We start from the raw sequence: 9,214 nt of genomic DNA on the forward strand, positions 1-9,214 counted from the left end.
CGTCACCGTGGAGAGCCGTTAACCAATATGTAAATTAGCCTGCAGTACCACTGCTCTACCCATATGAGCAGCAAAAACTATATAACAGATTTGAACAAATACGCACAAAAACATCAAAATTAGCACAGAAACAGTACTATATAACATTTTAGACACATTCTAGACAGTTTATCAGCTAAAAAAAGTTAATTTTGGGGTAAGTTACTCTTTAATGTTGCAATATTAGAGTTAGTCATTAGGCTGATATAGATTTATTTCATGTTTTTTATTTTATAGTTATTAACTCAAGACAGCTTAATCACTAACTCAGCTCATCTGATGGGATACACTTTTGACATGGCGATCTGTAGATTTAGACCAATTTATTCAGTAAATATTATTTATCATCAGTTTGGTTTTTGAACCTGTGTATTTGCCTCTGATGTTTTCTGTCAGAGGAGAGATCACCTGCAGGGGCTAAATGCAGCCTAAGGCCAGAGTAGGGGTAAACTCTCAAATACTACCACATTCAGTTCTACCTCAATATCTGTAAAACCATCTGAGTTATAGCAATTTTAGTGTGTACTAACATTGATAAGCTGTGGTAGTTATTATGAATCAGGTAGTCTTCAAAAGGTATTGACTGTAGTAAATTCAAAATGATTTTATAAGTGTTTCAATAAAATCTGTCCAGTGGGTCACAAGATGTTTTGCTAAATGACAAATTAGCCTATAAGACTGTCTGAGTCCACTGAAGTTTAGTTAGAGGTGCCTTTGCCCCCCGAAAAAAAAAAGGTTCTACACAAAGATGTCACATAGCTGTAAATTTAAAAGTAATGTACCTACTAAATATGTGTGGTAGGTCCTGTAAACATTTTTACACATGTGCATATTTTCTTCCCTCTCAAGTCTTCGCCTGGTCAGATGTTCATTCAATCCAGTTTAAGCTCTGAAATTCAAGCAAAAAGCAGAGTTCACTCTGCTCCCCAGTCTCACCTGCCTCCTCGTGCCAATGAAAACAGAAAGGCTGCCTGGACAGCCCTGGTTCTTTTCCACGTGACGTGCGCAGACTGTTCCCGCCCCCCTCCCTTCTGATTGGCTGCTGGACAGACGCTGCAGCTTGTTATTAGCCGGCGGAAACGTCATTTAAACCGAATTCCTCCGCTGTTATCTTTAGAGCTGGTTGTAGTATCCAAACATGGGAAAGCGGAGCGGAGCGCTGGAGGGACTCGAGAGTAAAGTTAGTGTGAACGCCAAAATATGAGACTAGTTTGCTTTTTACCCAGAAACTCACTCTCGTGAAGCCAAGTTGCCTCAAGTCATGTAAGCTATCGCGAGGAATATAGCTCCAAACCGCTTGAAATTTAACTCGCATCTCTTTTCCCCCAAGTTCGACTTTTTTTTGTTGTTGTTTTGACTTCCTGAGTGTGTGAGAGAGGAAAAAACTCAAGAGGGAAAGGTGGGAGGGAAACTGGGAGGGGGCGGAGGAGACGGAGAGGGAGAGGCACTTCGTCAGATGGGGAGGAGTCTCTCACTGACAAGAGGGAGATTGGCTTTTCTGAGTTTGTCAGCTCCCCCTAAAATAGCAGTCGGCGTGTAAATGTGAACTGAAATTACGTTTATCCACTGGAGTCACCGATATAGAGTGTCTATATACAGCGACTGACTCGGGAGTAAAGGTGAGTACCGGAAATAGAAACATTGTTGCGGAGCGTGGCGGCGGTACTGTTAGCTACAAGAGAGTCGGTGTGGGAGAGAGTGGAAAACAAGGAGCGCAAGAGGGAGACGTAGAGTGAATTTGGGACACACTAACAGTTTTTTTTTTTCACCTTCTACATGCGTGAATTCAACACGCACACAGCTTAAAGCCCAGCTTGTGTCATTCCACTAGAGTTACGGTGAATTATGAGTGAGCTATGGGTGCCATAAAATGTCAAAGTGCCAGGTTAAAGGGTGAAGTCAGGCGAGCGCGCTGTTGAGATCTGACAGCTGTGGGAGTTTTACGGGGTTTATTTATCAGCAACTAGAAGTTGTTTGGAGCTTCTCCGAGATTTATGATCGTCAAAAAATCTCCCCCGTTTGTACTTATGTAGCTTGTGAAGTGAAAATGTTAAGCTGCGCTTTGTAAAAACAGACGTGCTCATCGTTGGGGGCAAAACAACAATCATTGTGTATGTAATAACACTGTTGAGCCACAGGATTGCTCATATCATGGTAATAGAAGCTGTACAATTGACTGCAAATGATATGTTCCAGTGTTATGCAGCTTTAGAAAAAAACTCAAAACATTACTCAAATACATGTAGGACACATGTAAATATTTTTTCATGTAATCTGTTTTGAGTTGAGAAAATCTCTTATTTATGTTGCATGTTTTAAAACATAGTATCCAGTGCAGTTAAAGCACTACGGTAAGTCAATTTGAGCACAAACTAAGTAAATTTGACCCCTCTTGCTTTTTCAATCAGTTGAGAAGTTCACTTTTAAGTATTAAAGTGTCATGGGGGCAGAAGCTGTTTTGGGGTGGGCTCGTAAGAGAGGATCTTTGCTGTCTTCTAGTTTCTGGCACGCGGGTGACCTTAACCCCTGGCCAAAGTGGCAAGAAGCCAACAGTAACCTGACCTTCTCAAATGTTCCTAGTGTATGCCTACACCTCACATTTCTGATCTCTGTTGCACTGAAAGAGTTGTTTTTATTCAGCTGGCAGAAAATACGGCACGAAAACTTCAAGATCTCTGTTTTTCTTATGTGTTGCAGCGGATGAGGGATTCACAAATCAAGCTATTTGCCAAATAATTTATTAAGTGGATTGTTTACATGAAAGGAAATTACTTTACCTTCATCTAGACTGAGTATTTCACTGCTTTACTTTATAAGTCAGGACTAAATGGTGACAAATTTAACTCTAAAAGCCGTTTTGAAGAGATGTCGAAGCAAGCTTGTATTTTTAACAATCACTTTTTTTATTGTTACGTTTACTCTAACGACATGCACATTAGTGTACCAGCTGGTTACCAGTCATTTTTGAAGCAAAGTATTAAAGCACCATCCAATCTGCAGTCATTAGCCTGTATGCTGCCTGAGGCCTCCACAGTAATGGGCCTTGTTGCTCATGATTCACATCATGTGAGCTCTTATGTCTAATGTGTAGATGTGGGATTCTCTTACTCCGCTGCAACGGGTATTGTTTTAACAGTTTATGCCCCATATTAGTCAAAGAAAAGATCATGAAGGTGCTTATATAGAGCCATCAAATGGTTCTCTCACATGCATCCCGCTCTAACCTCAGGGACCCCGAATGCTCTCTCTCTCTCTTTCTCTTTCTCTGTCTCTCTTCCTCTCTGGGCCAATACAAAAATACACAGAGAGGTTTGATGATATGACCATCAGATTCCATCCTGCCTCATTTTAATCAGGATGACGCAGTAATATTGCATGATGGATCACTGATGACTACCACTGTTTATAAAAGGTTTTAGCCTTGTTATTTGTTTTGTTTATGTGCTACCTGAGCGTATCTCTAAACTTATGTGATTGCATGTTAACGTCTTCGCACAAGTTCTCGGTAAAAAAAAAAAAAGGGAAAAAAAAGTGAGGTGGTGGGGGGATGAGAGGTGGCGGCGATGGCACGAGGAACGGGCAGCTGCAGCATCTTTTACCGCACTCCTCATCCCACTTCAATCTCGGTGTCTCAGCCTCTCCTTCCAGGAGAAATGTGGAGTGTGTGGGCGAGTCGGATCTGCAATTAACGCTGGTTGTCAGAAAGAAAATGCTGGCGTTTACGCCGTGCCTCTGAATCACTGAGTGAAAGTCTTTCTCCTCCACTCTTCTCCTCCCAGGACATTTATTTTTATTTTTTTGTATTCCGTGGAGGACAAAACACTAGAGAGCTGCAAACCAAAGATTCATTGAGTGCACAATATGAAATAGATGCAGAACATCCAGGTCCAATAAAGAGGATAATTTTTCTCTGATCGTTTGGTAAGCCAGGACATTGTTTAATGCAGCGGATTTGGAGAGAAAACCAAAACCCTTACAGATATTACAGGAGTATACAACAGATTATATGGTATGTTTTTGAGTTTGTTTTCTCAATTGCTTGTTTTTATGAGTATATTTACTACAAAAACATTGCTGCTGTGCTTGGACAAAACTTGGCAAATGAACTTAAAATAAATACGTTTAGATTGCTTTGGGCTATAAAACATGCGTTAATGCACTCACAGCCTTCATTGACACCAGTTATCCTCCTCTTTTATAAATGTTTCCTTTGTTATTTGTACAGATTTAGCTAAAGTTTCTGACACAATTTCATCTTGGAATAAAACAAAATGTCAAAGGAATGATAACACACATTGTCTGTGTTTAGCTTTCCCCTTGTTTAACTAAAGCATCTTAGTAACATGAATCATTGTTTATTGGAGCTCCATCATCAATATGGAGATTCCAGCGTTCCCTTGTGAGACCTGGAGGTTATGTGCAGAATCTCGAGCCTGGCAGATAATGTCTTAGACCGCAGTTAACTGTGGACTGTTCCCTGTAAAAGGACGAGGAAAGAGTTTTACTCCAACACATCAGTTGTTTCGTCAGCAAATTACTAACCTTTTCACGTAGTAATATGGTGTGTTTTTAGTTGCTTTTTGGTGCACAGAAAAAGTTTTTCTAAACTAAAGCAGAGAAAGTGGAGGCTGTACTTTTTTTCATTCAAGTTTATTTTATCAGATGATTTATGCTCCTGCAAAAGAACAGTTTGTAAAAGGCACCACTTTGGTTCTAAAATAGGTTCAGCTTTAGTGTTTTCTTTTTGAATTAGACATTTGTAAGCTAAATAAAATGAGCTGTAACTTCCACCAAGTGACAGAAACTTGCACATTACTGTTCCTACAGGCTATGTTGTAGATGTCTGTTTGAACAAATCAAGTTGGAGAAATTAAGTTTATTTATGACTGAATTTATAAGCTAACTATTGTTTGGGGCAAAGACCAAAGTGGACTGCTACTATTTTAACGCTTAAGCTCAGTTCTGTTGTTTTCAATTATACGATTATTTATGTATTTTGCAAACATAACAGCAGCAGGTAGCTGTAGCACGTCTGGTAGTATGGGGTATTTGCTGCACGATATAACAGATGAACCACTACGAAACTTTTGAGAATGGTGGTTACAGTCTTTAACAATCCACTTTTGTCCTTCTGAAATTAGGTTTTAGCTCATCTGTTTGCCAGATTTATTAGTATTACACAGAAAATGTATTGTTCATAACCTTTCCACAGAGTATCACTTCAGAAAATACGAACATCTCTTTAAAAAATTTAGAACAATTTAAATAATAAAATATACTGAGTCAAGGCAAATGCACCCCTTAAATATGGAAGGTACAATTATAACTCAATCTGCTTTAAAAGTATACAACAGCAAAGTATCGTGTAAGAGTTATTGCTAATAGTGCCTTAAGTATATACCTACAGCTCACAGACAGCAAATACCTCTGCTCATAAACACTGGTAGTTTTTAAATCTCTTTAATCGTCTGATGTAAGCTCAGAGGGTGAATTTGTTACTGGCGGGGCAGTGCTGGTTGTATAGCAGGGAGAGCCAGCACTGACCTTTCAACTGTCCCGCCCTTGACTCAGACCTCAGGTGGTAAGCCACCGTGTTTGGCTCACTCAGCACATGTGCTGCTCAGCACAGTACAGCAGCTTAAGATCCATCTTTTCTCGTGTCCCCTGCCCTGTCAAACAAGTCCAGCCTGGACGTGTCTTCGCCTCCTCAACTATTTTGGTCACTAAGTTAGTCTTCAAATTCTATCAGGCTGTCTTCTCGGAAATAAGGAGAAGACTAACACATGCACATTGTGTGGTTTTGTGAAGGCAGACTGCTGGAAGTATGCGGTGGAGCAAAGGTGACGACTTTGACAAGTCAAGTCATTTTGCACTTTTAAGCTGCCACCTCCTCCTTTTTTTTGGTTTCTGGACTGCAAGAAAAACCACAGAAAAACATTGTGCATCGTCTCTGTAATGACTAGCCTACACTACCAGGATGTACCAACTCCAAAACCAATATAATGTTGTGTGGTTTTATCATGGCCATTGTTTTTATCGCCTGCCCCTGAAGGTGAAGCAGTAATAATGTTTTTGCCCGTGTCTCTCTGTGTGTGTTTGCTTATTTGTTGCATTAGCAAAACATCTTATGAACAATTAGTGATTTTGATGAAACTCTCAGATATACGTCTACAACCAATGAACTTGATGAGTCAAACCCATACAAGATGGCCACCACAGCTAAGCAAGATTATGGGGTATTAGGTATTTTCCACAATCAAGTAGCTATGTTACATTCAGTTGTTATGAAAAACCTGTTTGTATCAAAAATACATTTGACTTTGCATCTAAATGCCTTGAAATTGGCCTTTTTAAGAACCTCCTACCGTTTCTGACTCTCCCACTTCAGCACATCTTCACAACAATACTTTGGAGAAGGGCTGCTCTGTAAGGCGGGGGCTCTGCTGCAGACTGAGCTTCAGGGAGGAGCTTTGTACAAACGGGCAGTTCTTTGTACCAGAAAGCGTTTAGGCAGCTCCACATGGCTACCACAGGAGATTCAAGGATTTCTTAAACATGAATGAATGAGTCAAAGCAACACTCTGGGTATGTTTTTGATGAGGGAAATGCATTATAACATGATATAAAGCTAAAAAAAAAAGTTGATTTTGCATAATACCTCAACTTTAATGAAACTTACTTATGAACTTATGAAATTAATTAATAGGTAAAAAAAAATCTACAAATGATTAACTTTTGAAAAACACTCAGTCCAAAGTTGTCGCCACAGCTAATCAACATTAACCAACACAAAAATGTTTTAAATGTATTTATAATGTGCATTCTTTCAAAGAATTCTAGGACTTTAATTTATTTATTTTTGTCCCAAAACATTGCCTGCATGGAGATGTAACTTTATTGATGTTAGGCCACATTAATGTGACCTGCTCACTGAAATAAGTTGTGTATAAATGCATAAAATGAAGTTAAGAAAGACATCTCTTTGCTGAGTTGCATTTTTAACCACATTTTTAATGAGAATTTTAAAAAGTAACACGAATCAAAGGAATATATTATAATATATTTCACTAGATCAAAAGATTGCTGGTGATTATTATACCCCACTGTATTGACGCTGTAGCGTAGATCTTAAAAAGCGTCTCTCACTGGAGGTTTAACTTCTTTAGTTTTTTTATGGAGTCGATTAAATAGAAGCATCAACAAGGAAGGAACAATTGAATTGTATGCAGAGCAAACTTCTATGAGAGTTTAGTGCACTCCTTTGTGATAAAGCTGTTCACATGCTGTTAAGAGTAAAAAAAAATAGGCTAATGTAAGTCATCATTTACTGCTGTGGAATCCTATCTACTCGTATGCTATCCTCAATAGCAAAAAGTAGAGTAAGAGTGTTAGTTGCAGTAATTAGAGCTGTGAGAATAAAGTGTCACACTCATGTATCAAAGCCATTGAAAAAAAGTCCAGAAGCTGCTGGAAATAACAATTGGATGTCTTACTGCTGGACCAGAATGTGGCCTCATGAGCTGCAGGAAGGAGACCTGGCCTGTGACATCCTTGTATTTCTGTCCGTCTTGGAAGCCTTGTGAACCAAGACAGCTGGGAGGGATGTAATTCCTCCCATTATTCTGTGTTGTCGATCAGCCATATGAACAGGAGGATAAAAACGTGACCCCAGTCTACGCCCCCCACCCACGTCCCCCACCCCAGGAAGCTGCTCCGGTACACAGCAGCGCTTCGACTTCCAGTTCAGAGTCGTCTTCCTCTCTTCTGTTCGTGCTGAGCTTTGGCAGCGTGAACACACAAAGGCCTTGTGTGTGACTTTTTTCAGGTTACTCTGGATTAAGAATGTTTTTTAAAAAAATGTATTGTAGATGTACATTTAGTATATAGGGCTGCTTGGTACTGGGGAAAAAATGACATTGCAATATTTTTAACGCTGCGTTATTTATTGTGATTTGAAAAAATACAGGAATTTTCAACAGATGACTGGAATAACACTTAGTTATTCTGCCATCTAGTTGACTATGAACCTGCATCAATTACCTCTTTTTTGTGCACTTTACAAGTATGTTTTTTGTCTGTTTTTGAGTTTTCCTTGTTATTTTTTATTGCTTGCTTGTATTGTTCAGAGACCTGAGTACGTTTCCTTCTATCATGTGTAAACATGGATTGCGTTTTACCAATACACAACCTAACTTGTTGCCTCTGTGACTATTTTAGTATCTATTTACATTATGTTTTAATATGAGCATTCATGCTAACTGTGTTTCACCTCTTTTCCTCCAGTTCTCTGGGATTTTACTCATCTTCCTTGTTTTCGAATTCACCAACAACACTTCTTCAATAACGTTGCCATTATTGTCCCAGAAGTTTCACAACAAAATGCAACGTTTTTGTTTTTACATGTAGTCACCCGCTACCACCGGAGGAAGCAATCCGTCAAAATAAATTCCGTAAAATGTGACCATCTTCAACTAAATTGCTCTGGGGGCCACAGTTACTGCAGGCCAACACCTGAGGGGCTGAACATCCAGCAATTAAAGTCATTATGTAAATAAACCAAGTAATACAAAGATCTTTTACCTTTGAAATAGTTTATTTCACTACATTTAATCATTAATAAAACATACAGAACCCTATGTAATAAACATAGTGATAATAAAATGATATCAAAAACAAAAATAACACATTATGCCACCTATTTAACACAAATATTATTTTGACATCTCTGACTTGCCAAATTTTTTAAAAGGGCAATATCATGTAAAATCAACTTTTTTTGAGTTTTATATCATGTTATAATGTTATACTCTCATTAAAAACATGCCCAAAGCCTCTCATTCATGCATGTTTGAGAAATCCTGCAGCATTTTTAGGCAGCCATGCTGAGGAGCAAAACGACAGGTGGGGACCAGAAACGCCTTTTGGTACCAGAAACGCCCCTGGGACATGTCTTTAAGCCAAACTTCCTCATCACGGAGCACACCTCCTCACCCCATACACCCCGCCCATGACCCCTGCAGGCTCTCGGCAGTAACAGGGCAAAGTGAAAGTGAAACTTCACTGTCTGCTGCTCTCAACACTATTTATCACTCAGTGAAGCTCTTTTCAGATTCAAAATACCTTTGAGGAAATGTATTTTCAGATGCCTAATTGTCCCCCCCCCCCCCCCCCCCCC

General features: G+C 39.3%; 1 protein-coding gene and 1 long non-coding RNA gene across 10 annotated transcripts in view; one reads left to right on the plus strand and one right to left on the minus strand.

Moving 5' to 3' along the window:
- Positions 1–1,135, minus strand: part of LOC106514321 (uncharacterized) — a 21,731-nt gene extending 20,596 nt beyond the window's left edge. Inside the window, exon 1 of the long non-coding RNA XR_001309878.1 lies at positions 976–1,135. This is a non-coding gene — a long non-coding RNA (uncharacterized LOC106514321). The remainder of the gene's footprint in view (positions 1–975) is intronic.
- mef2aa (myocyte enhancer factor 2aa) overlaps positions 1–9,214 on the plus strand; it is a 67,975-nt gene that overhangs the window by 2,002 nt on the left and 56,759 nt on the right. Inside the window, exon 1 of one of the 9 annotated variants that reach the window (XM_014003523.1) lies at positions 1,211–1,302. The exons of 7 other annotated variants lie outside the window; for them this stretch is intronic. The gene's annotated coding sequence lies outside the window, so the exon portion shown is untranslated. Of the gene's footprint in view, positions 1–1,210; positions 1,303–1,484; positions 1,659–9,214 lie in introns of those variants that run through there. One more of the 9 variants, XM_014003522.1, reaches the window with a different exon arrangement.

Source organism: Austrofundulus limnaeus, unplaced genomic scaffold (genome assembly GCF_001266775.1).
Source record: "Austrofundulus limnaeus strain Quisiro unplaced genomic scaffold, Austrofundulus_limnaeus-1.0 Scaffold19, whole genome shotgun sequence".
In the NCBI taxonomy this organism is placed as follows: domain Eukaryota; kingdom Metazoa; phylum Chordata; class Actinopteri; order Cyprinodontiformes; family Rivulidae; genus Austrofundulus; species Austrofundulus limnaeus.